Here is a 9036-nt window from a genome sequence, read left to right on the forward strand (position 1 = left end):
GCCACATCGATATGAAAATTGAATTTAGTAAGTTAACTGAGAAAATTGTTTTTTTTGTCTTTTTTGTGGTATTGACACTTTCATTCAAGGCCTTGTGCCTGCAGGCCTCCTACCATTTAAAGCACACCCAGCCCTGATAGCTTCAGTCAGTTATTGGATAGCATCGCCTGTGTTTTGCCCTGGGCTGACCTTGGGCCTGGATCCTCCTATCTCTTATCCTCCTCTGGTACAGCCTGGATGACAAGGGTGCTCCACCACACCTGACTGAATTGTTGCGATGGAGTCTGGCTAACTTCTTGCCCAGGTTGACTTTGATCCTCCCAAGTAGCCAGGATTCCAGGCACCACTCACCACACTCAGCCTAGAAAACAGTATTTTAAACCACTAGGATTAAAAGGTACCATTGGCTACGGAAACTAAACCCATACTAGTAAGAAATATAAGAGTGCTTCCATTTTGCCATTGTAACATGCCTATAATCCTAGCTACTCAGGAGGCTGAGAGCTGAGGATCATGGTTCAAAGCTAATCTGGGCAGGAAACTCTGTGAGAATCTTATCTCCAACTAACCACCAGAAAACCAGAAGTGGTTCAAGTGGGTCAAGTGGTAGAGCACTTGCCATAAGCTGAAGAGCTCAGGGACAGCACCCAGGCCCAGAGTTCAAGCCCATGACAGACAAAAAAAAAAAAAAAGACTAAGTGAAAGCCCAACAAAATAAATATCAGGAAATGGGTACTTGCAAGAGGGGAGAGAGAGACCAAAAGGAGAGGAGTAAAAGAATGAAGGGGTTAGGGGGAGGATGCAGGTATACACCACTCTTTATTTGAGAAAATAAAGGAAAATAAAGGTGGGTCGAAGGAGGGTGACGATGTTGAAGTGGTAACACCAATCAAGATGCATAGCACTCGTAACCTGCTTTGTTAAATGGCAAACATGCAAAACAAAACCTAAAATTATGACCCGTAAGGGAAGCAGCGGGTTGGGAGGGGCGGATGAGAATGTTGAAAGCGGTGGCAGGGATCGAGACACATATTCATAAGCTGCTTCTGTGAACGGCATCTCCTTTGTACAACTCCTTAAAGATAATAAAATATTTTTAAAAAAAGAAAAACTAAAGATTTTTGTTATGAGAGAAAGAGAGAGAATCAGCCTCAAAAGAGGTTGGATTTCTAGTCCCACCAGGTAGGTGGCATTTGCTGATAATTAGACGTGGCTGCTTTGAGCAAATCTGGTGGCTGCTAAAAGCCAATGCTGTGGGCCTCATCATCACCGGCATGCACAGCCAGTGCCAGTGCCGTTCCTTTACCAAAGCCAGGTCTATAGAACTTGCCAAACAGACTATGCAACCAACTCACTTTCATAGGGACAGAAATCTGACAGAACCATCTACAAGGTGACTACAAGAAAACAGTAGACCCCTTAACACAGTAAGTATTCTAGTCAAAGACATTTCCTCAGTGTATCTTATGATGGTGATCTGTTGCTTCCAGCCCCATACCTGTACAGTTGAGCTGGTTACCAAAATGAACTGCTTTTAGTACTCTTGGGTTCCTCTTCTGGCCTAAGTGCTATAGCAACTGCCTGGTACGCTCCAGTTTGGGGAAAATATTGTGGACCAAGTTCTTCTCTGTGTGTCACTTATCAGCATCTGTGTTTAAGTAGGTTGTTTGTTCTGAGAAAATGAAAACAAAAAACTTCTGTTTAAATTGGATCCCAATTTAAACAGTTAAGGGAAACTTACCAGGTAAGTCTCCTGGTTTGAATATTAACTCTTTCTGGGTTTTTATTTTTTACATTTATATATATTGAGCTTTGTCTAAATTTCCTACATTTATACCTTCCTTCAGAAATTATATCTTTTAAAGTTATATGTCATGTATTTTTCTCCAAGAATGATTCATAGTCTGACAAAACTACCCTGTGTCTTCCTTCTGGAGAGACACCTTGTAGACTGGTAAACTGGGTTATTGGAAAGATATTGCTGAAAATAAGTGAAGGGAGAAAGATCCAGAATTAGTAATATTCAGATAATTCAGTCCAGGAACCAGTGGCTCACGCCTATAATCCTAGCTACTCAGGAAGCCAAGCTGGCTGAGATCTGAGGATAGCAGTTTGAAGCCAGCCATGACAGGGAAGTCTGTGAAACTTTTACATCCAACTAACCAGCAAAAAGCCAGAAGTAGAGCTGTGGCTCAAGTAGTAGTAGAGTGCTAGCCTTGAGCAAAAGAAATTCAAGGACAGTGCTTAGGCCCTAAATTCAAGCCTTAGCACTCACACACACACATACACACACACACACACACACACACACACACACACACACACACACACACACTGAGGAATCCCTGAAAACCTTATAGTAAGTGGAAGTAGCTCAGATACCATAGAAAGAACTACTATTGCATTCACATAAAATGTTCAAAACAGGACTCCGTGGACACAGGAAAAGTAGAAAGAATTCTAAATTAGATTTTAACAATGTTTACATGACTCTGTATGGACACTGAGGAACCACTGAATTTTACATTTACAAAATGAGTGAATTGTTACACTTGAAATATATCTCAATAAACCAGAAAATAAGCATGAATACATACAAGATCATTATCACTGATTGTGACTGATCGAGATGGATCTGAGAGAAGATGAGACACAAAGGGCAAGTCGGATCACACACTTGACTAAACACACAGTAGGAAAAGTCATTACTATAAAGTTACCTACTCTTCATTGTCATGAAGAGTACCCTGGGTATTTGCATCTCTGAGAATTTCTGTAGGAAGAGGGGGAAAAAGTATTCAGAGCTTGCTTCCCACAGACCACCTGCGTATTCAGTGATTCATTCAGGAAATACATGATTTTTCACAGATGACAAAAATAGTGCTAGAGAAGGTAGAAAAATCTAAGAAAGCCAATAATTTTTTTAGAAAACACACACTTGCATTTCTTCCATGGCATTGTTCTAATAAGTTCCACAACAACCTGTCGACTGCTGGGTTTTTTTGTTGTTTGTTTGTTTGTTTTGTCAGTTATGGGGCCTGAACTCTGGGCCTGGGCGCTGTCCCTCAGCATTTCAGCTCAAGGCTAGCGCTCTACCACTTGAGCCACAGTGCCACTTCCGGCTTTTTCTGCTTATGTGGTGCTGAAGAATTGAACCCAGAGCCCCATGCATGCAAGGCAAGCGCTCTACCACTGAGCCACCTTCCCAGCCTCTGCCCGCTGTTTTAAAATCTTGGTGCTCATCCAATGTCACAGAGTCACAAGGACATAACCTAGGTTGGCCTCAGACTCAGAATCTAGATTCCCAGGCTTGCCTGTGCTCTCATATTCTTCATCTAAGTCCCAGTTTGTTATGTGACGTTGCAACTCACTGTTTTTACCCTCTTTTTTGTGATCCTATGATTTGAACCTGGGGCCTCATACTTGCTAGGAGGGCCCTTCACTGCTGCGCCACTCCCTGCCCTGCCTTTTGCTGGTTATTGTTTAGATCGGGTCCCACCCCCTGCCCACTTCCAGTTTCCCTTAGTTGCTGGGAACATGGGCTGGGCCTCTGTGTACAGGCTCTCTCCATACACATGGAATCTCATGCCCTTTTCTTCTTGGGCTGCCCTAGAATGGAGATCCTCCCATGTAGCTTGTGATGAGAGGATTATGTCACTGTGTCCAGCTATGAACTGAGAAGGGGGCTCGTGGATTTTCTGTCGGCCAGGCCGGCCTCAAAATGCCATCTTCCTAATCTCAGCTTCCTAAGTAGCTAGGATTATAGGTAGGAACCACTGGTACCCAGCTTCTGCCATGCTTTCAGACAAGGAAAAAGTTAAAACCAATTCACTTCCGTCACTCTAATTTCCACCTTTCATCACCTAGATTTGTGCAATGGACTAGGTACGAACCATCTTCTCACCGTACAGCACTGCAGGCTAGGAGCACATCTTCTAGTTACCGTCAGACATTAGCTGGTTATAATAGAAATATGCACTCAGGCCAGTCCTGAGGGGAAAAATGTGAGACTTTACCTGAAAAATAACAAAAGCAAAAATGAACTGAGACATAGCTCAGGTGAGTAGAGCATCTGTCTAGCAAGGATGAGACCCTGAGTTCAAACCACAACACCAGCCAAAAAAAAAGGCAGTGGGGAGGGAAGAGAAAGGAAGGAGGAAGAAAGAAAGGAAGGAGGGAGAGAGGATAAAAAGAAGGAAGGAAGGTCAACACAAAGGATGAAAGGAAGGCATCTGGTGCTAGTAAAATTCTCAAGAACCGAGCCCACAGCATGTCTTCCTTCCTTTTATCTGAATCTGAGGGACAATAACTAAAACCCGGTTACATTCAATGCTGTAACATTAATAGCCACTATGTTTATTAAACACTTAAATGCACAAGCCTTTGCCTAATTGTGTGTGTGTGTGTACACACGCGTGCACGCGTGTGTCAATGCTAAGGTTTGAACTCAAGGCCTGAGCAATGACCCTTAGCTTTTTTGCTCAAGGCTGGTATTCTATACTTTGAGCCATGACTCCACTTCTGGCTTTTTGGTGGTTAATTGGAGATAAGAATCTCACAGGCTTTCTTGCCAAGCTACTGGCCCGAGTGCCTATTTCTATTACAATGGTAACTAATAGATGTGCTCCTAGCCTGCAGTGCTGTGTAATGAAGTGGTTCTTACCGAGTCCGTTGCACAAGTCAAGGTGATGAAAGCTGGAAATTAGAGTGGCGGAAGTGAATTGGTATTAACTTTTTCCTTGATTGAAAGCATGGCAGAAGCTGGGTGCTAGTGGTTCCTGTCTACAATCCTAGCTACTTGCGAAGCTGAGATTGGGAAGATGGCCTGGCCAACAAAATCCATGAGCCTCCTTCTCAATCCATAGCTGGGATTACTAGGGTTTGAACTCAGGACCTTGTTGTTACCAGGCTGATGCCCTACCACTTACTCCATCAGCCATTTTTTGCATTTTCAGGTGAGGATCTTGCTTTATTCCCCATGCCAGCCTGACTACAGGCAGGAGGTCTTCGCTTCACACCATGGTTGACATGGAGTCTCTCCTGAGCTTTTTTTTTTTTTCCTCTGTTGGCCTTGAAGATCCCCTGATCTCTACCTCTCAAATAACTAAGATTACAGACTTCAGCCACCACGCTGGGCATGCCAAAGATTTTCATGCCTGTAGATATTCTGTCTCCCAACTTGTGAGCTACATACCAGCATTGTTAGCCTGATTAGTTTTATCCCTACTTTTAAGTATTAAAAATTTAACAATTATCAAAATGAAGACATTTTCCTTTGGTTTCCTAGCAATCAAGCAAAAAGAAAACTCTACTCAGTGAATCACCCTTCTTAGAATAAAGTTAAAACAAATATTAGAAAAAACTGAAGGTAAAGGAATCTGTACCAATGATCCTCATCCTGTGACTGAACCTAGCTGCAAGTGTCTGCTGCTCCCAGTCACTGGAAAATACCTGCAGGGTGCATGCGGTCCTCACACTCCAATTGTAATGGAAGAGAATGAAGGCTTAACACTGTCCCAATTCTTTCCTTAAGGAAGACTGGCTTCCAATGGTTCCCAAGACAATAGAACGTTGATGGTCATTTCACATTAACCAACTCCAGTTCAATCTATATGCCCTTTAATCATGGACTTTCAGCTCCTATCCATTAAGAATTATTTTATAAAACCAACCACATATAAAATGGAACACCTTTGTACAAAGTAGAAGTCTTTCAAGCACACGCTCTTGAAGATTGGTTCTAATAGATGATATTTTTCTTTTAGAGTTTGTAAAATTGGAGGGATGTCAACTAGACAATTTTTATTAAAATCTTCAAGTGGAAATGTTATTTTAAGGACATTAAAACAACCAATACTCACTCTCAGAGCTATTATCAAATATATGTGTATATATATGCATATGTCTGTGTATATACACATATATATATATACACACATATATATACACATGTGTATATATACATATGTATATTATATAGGGTGCTGATTGGTGGGTGCACAGCAATCTCTTTGCATTATAAAATGTTACCAATGCTATGGAAAACTGTGTGGTATATCTCACAATATAAAATATACAACTACTCCATGATCCAACCAACCTACTTCTGGATACACTGAAAGAAGGACCTCAGAAGGGTACAGTCATATTCATGTTAATAACAACATACTGCAAAATAGCAAAATTCTCTATGCAAAAGAATCTAGGTAAACAAAGTAACAAAAGGAGCCTTTGATCATCCAGAAATCATGTGCAAAGCAAGACAAAGTTGATAGATTTGATTACATAAGAGATGGACGTCTCTATATACACATGAATACACAAAACAACAGGAAATGCTCACCACAAAACACAATTAAAAGGCTAGCAGTGAAATGCGAAGAAAAGTTTGCATCATTTACTATAATTGGTTTAGTAATGCTATTTTAAAACAAAGACTTTCAAATCATCATCAATAACAAACAATTAAAACCACAAGTCAAAAAATGTTCAAACAATACTGACAGGCAATTTAACAAAAAGAAATGCTCATACCCAATAAACAGATGTTATTATTTGCAACCATTCCTTTATCATGCAATGTTAATCTGTAAATGTGTGAAATAAGGTAATTTGTTGTTTATTGAGATAGGATATCTCCAGATAAAATATTAAGGAGAAAAGGCAAGGAGAAAAACAACATGCATGGTTTTCTTCTGTTTGTGTAGAAAAATATACATATATTGTGTGTATTTGTATACATGGACATGTAGTTCATTGATTACATGCACATAACCCAGTTATGAAGGCTAATCAAGAAACTACTAGGAAGTAGAGATGTGGGTCAAGTGTCAGAGTGCCAGCCTTGAGCAAAAAAGCCAAGCAAGAGCACAAGGCTCTCAGTGCAATACCCAATACCAGCACACACACAAAAACAAAAATAAAAAATAGAAAGAGGAAGGCAGGCAGACAGGCAGGCAGGCAGGCAGGCAGGGAGCAGGAGGGAGGGAGGGAAGAAGGGAGGGAGGGAGGGCTAATAGTGGTTGTCTCTCTCAATGTTTCCAGATGGACACCTGGAAAATACATACATTCTTCACTGTATTATACAAAACTTTCTATTAGGTTTTGAACTTGCCAATGAAGAAATGCATTTTCTTTGGATTTTATCCACAGAAAAGAGTGGCAAATAATAGCCCCAAGAGCCCAGAGTCTAAGGAAATGGGCATTTTGTTATGCTGCTGGTGCCCATGAAATATTAGGGAGTCCTTTGGAGGACAATTTATAGGCTGAATAAAGAGGCAGAAAGCACACATCTCCATACCCAACCCTACCACTCCAAAGCGGTTCTAGGAACCAATTGTAAGAAAATAGCCAAGCCTAAGTCTAAAGCATCATGGGTAGTGACATTTATTGCCCATTTGGAAATAACATGTCTTTTAATATGAAATTTAATTATGGAAACTTGATACTTTCATACAATGGAACCTTGAGTAGCTAAAAGACATGGTGGAGAAGAAGAAATTTGGAGCTGAGGAAGTACCTTTTTGTTTTTCTCTTTCTTTCTTTCTCTCTTTCTTTCTCCCCCTTCCTTCCTCTCCTTTCTCTCTCTCTCCTTCCCTCCCTCCCTCCCTCCCTCTTTCTTTCTTTTTTCTTTCTTTCTTCTTTCTTTCTTATTTTCTTTCTTTCTTCCATTCATTCTTTCTTTCTTTTTTCCTTTCCTTCTTTCTTTCTTTCTTGCCAGTCTTGAATTCAGGAGGCCGGGGCACTGTCCCTGAGCTTATTTTGCTCAAGGCTAGTGTTCTACCCCTTGAGCTACAGCTCCATTTGCAGTTCCTTTTGGTGGTCAATTGGAGATAAGGGTCTTGTGCACTTTCCTGCCCTATGCTGGCTTCAAACCACAATCCTCAGGTCTCTCTCCCAAATTGCTAGGATTACAGGCATGAACCACCAATTCTTATATCAGGCAATTCTTATAAAGGAATGAGCTAGTGTTAATTCGGCCCCCAAATGATGAAGGGCAAAAAGCCTTCATGAGTGCTATCTCCATGTAAAACTCAATCAACTAAACAACAAGAAAAACAATATAAACCAGGTATAGGGCCTCTCCCTCTAAAGCAAGATTGATGCCACAGATTGCAGATCCCCAAGCCAGGTGTAACTTTCCTTTCTAACCTGTTGGAAGAAGAAGCTTCGCAACAAAATGCTCTAGGGATGGTTTGTAGCTGATAAGCGTGAAACTTTTTATCAGCCTGTGGGAGCTGGTGATCAAGACCATCCTACTTAAGTGAGAAATCCGTTGCTAGGATTCCAATGCTTCAAACATCTGCAGGACGACAGGAAACTGATGAGCAGACTTGGCAAGATACCACGAGGAGCACAACAACGCATTATGCTGAGAAGCGTGGTCCAGAATGATGAGGGGAAAACACAAAAAATAAGCTGCCGATGTGAGATTAGTACTAATAGCCATTATCCATCCCCACACAGCCACACAGTCGTGAGGGATGGAATCTGTGTCTAATGAAGGAATGGCAACGCATATCATTTTTCTGCTCACAGTTACCTTGATAAGCATTTTATTTTTTTTCCTTGCTAAATCATTCACCCAACAAAGTCATAGATTTCATTTCACTTTCTATTTTAACACAAATCATGTTGAGCCTGTCTTTCCCAATAAAGAGGGAGCAGCAATAAGCTGCTAAAATTATAACCTGTGACCTTTAGCCTTCACTCCCATGTGAGATGGGGGAGGGACAATGGACGGAGCCAGTCCCCTGCCAAGGTGACGCAAGCCACAAGCGCGACTCTGTCAGATAGAAGCTGGGCAGGTCCTAGGAAGCGCTCGTAAATTGACGTTCATAGAATGACTGAACTAGGTAGCCATGAGCAGGGTGGCGTATTCTACAAAGACCACTCTGGAAAACGCCTGTCAGTGACCTGAAAATGTAGCTGCCGCGAGCCCTGGCAAATCACAAAGAAGATGGAAGTTGACTTGGGATTATGTGCATTTCTTTTTCCACAGCTCTCTTGTATGTCCATAAACAATTCCGTCTTCTC

Source organism: Dipodomys ordii, unplaced genomic scaffold (assembly GCF_000151885.1).
Source record: "Dipodomys ordii isolate 6190 unplaced genomic scaffold, Dord_2.0 Scaffold98, whole genome shotgun sequence".
Lineage (NCBI taxonomy): Eukaryota > Metazoa > Chordata > Mammalia > Rodentia > Heteromyidae > Dipodomys > Dipodomys ordii.